The following is a 2,242-nucleotide window of genomic DNA, read 5'->3' as shown; positions in this document are numbered from 1 at the left end:
GGGAAAGAGACTTGTCTGCAGGAATACCTCACCTTCCCCTTTCCTGGTCCGATTTTTCTTCTTTCATCCTTCTGCTTTGGAGATACCCATGGGAAGCTGGGAAGGCTGTAGCTGTCCAGTCCTCCTTGGACCAAAGGTTCAGACCCCTCCTGTATCACACTAACTGTAAACAATATCTTTCAATCTCTTTCAAATCGGCTCTATCCCGGGCTTTTGTGTTCTGAGGACCTGGTGTGGCAGATTGTAAGCCGACCATCTCATAACTCAACATCCATTCTCCCCCTTCTCCGTAACTGAATCCTGAATTTAGTTGGGAAAGCCATGCTCATAGCTAGAAAGGTAAGTCTTCCTAGCCTTTCTGGCAGCTGGATGTGACCAAGTAACCAGATGTTGACCAATGAGAAACAAGTGGAAAGGTTGAATTACACTTCTAGAAGGTGCTTAATAGAGAGGGAGTGAGATCTTCTGACCCGTTATTCTTTTTCCTGCATGGAAAGCAAATGAGTGACTGGAGCCCCAGCAGCCATTGTGGACCACGCAGTAATCTTGAGAAGGAAGCCAAATGATAGAAGGAACATAAGTCGCTGATACCATGGCATCCTCTACCAGCCTGGACTGCTACCTCCAGACTTCTTTTACATAAAAGGTAAATAAATCTCTATTTTTATAAGACATTTATCACATGCAGCTGGACCTGATCCCAACAGGTACACTTAGGAAATTGTTGAAGGAACCACTTTGAAATATTAAGCATCTGGTGTACTAAATAGAACAGTAAACCAACAATGCAACTAGCAATGCCAACAGTTTAGCCTTTAAAAGCTCTGAGTGACCTTGTATGTAGAGATGGCTTGTCATCAAGCAAACCCAGGGAAATGTCTGTCTGTTAGACTCAGAAATCATGTTTATGTTAAATAATTACCAAAATGGAGCGATGACATTATGACAATCTCTAGAAATACATATTATTATTATTCTCACTTAATTAATGGGCAAATAGAAGGGATACATTACTTGCCCAAGGTCACATGCAAAGCTGGAAATCCAACCAAGGTCAGATTTCAGAGCCTGTGTTATGAAACACCATAATAAAGCATCCTCCACATTGGTATTTTTCTAAATGCTCTTGACCATCCTCTAAATCCTCCATCAAGCCATGTCTAAATGGCCGTCCTTGTTTATAAATTAGAAGGCTGAAACCCAGAGAGGGCTATTCATCCTAAAGGTCAGACCTGCACAGGTAATCATGGTGTCAAGAGTTTGAACTACAGGGACAGAGAGTCAAAGCCATTCTTGGCAAACCAACCTAGTCTCCTCTTCATCTGTAATTTAATAGTCTAGCTGTTTAAATTGAAAGAAACATCAAGGGTCACTAATGCTCAGTCTGGGAAAATTAGAAGCACTTTTGAGTTAAGACACACAGACACATATGTTGCTGTATTTTAATCACAATCAGACATTAACATGGCACAAAACACTCCATCTATCTCTTTGCTGTTCCAAATCTCATGAACTTAAAACCTGAATTTGACACAAGCAGTTTAAATAATTATTTTGACCAGACTCCCCAATCCCAAAGGAGATTAAAAAGTAATAATGTAAAAACATTAAGGTCAAGGTGTCCTGATATCACAGCTAATGACTAACCATGTGTTTACAGGCGGCTCGTGCTCCACCCTGAAAGCTGCTGAGCTTCACCCTCGGTCCAACAAGTGGTTAGTTATTAGTTCCCTGGGTGATTGTCCCTGAAGGTAAACCATACATTAGGCACTTTAAGTGGGGGTAGTTACCTTTCTCGGGTTGCGTGTAACGTTTGGCTCTCAAAAGCAAGATAGAGAATTTAGAGTCAAACAGAATGTTCTGTGAATCTGTGCCCTTGGGATTAAGCGCTGGGACATCAGCGCATCCTCAGGGACATCTGCACCAGATGTTCTGGGGGAGTCGTGCGGGGTGCCGAGCAGGCTGTTTAATGTCCGCATGCGCTGTGGACACGAGCACTGTGGCCCACTCTGACTTTTATTCTCATGTCTCGAGTTTTAGCCCATCTAGACGGTGGTACTCTCCATGTTTAACAAGCGGTGTGGCCCAGGCGCTCACAGCCATCAGAACAGCTGCTGGGTGTCAACCACCGGTAAGGCTGCACCCATCTGCGCTGCGGTCATCAGCTCTGTGTCTAAGGAGCAAACCCAGCCCCATCCGCCCAGCACGACGCGGGCTTCCTTGCCGGCGCAAAGCCGCTCCC

This window comes from Lipotes vexillifer, unplaced genomic scaffold (genome assembly GCF_000442215.2).
Source record: "Lipotes vexillifer unplaced genomic scaffold, Lipotes_vexillifer_v1.1 scaffold153, whole genome shotgun sequence".
In the NCBI taxonomy this organism is placed as follows: Eukaryota; Metazoa; Chordata; class Mammalia; order Artiodactyla; family Lipotidae; genus Lipotes; species Lipotes vexillifer.
The sequence above is the reverse complement of the archived record's forward strand: the minus strand, read 5'-3'. Positions refer to the sequence as shown.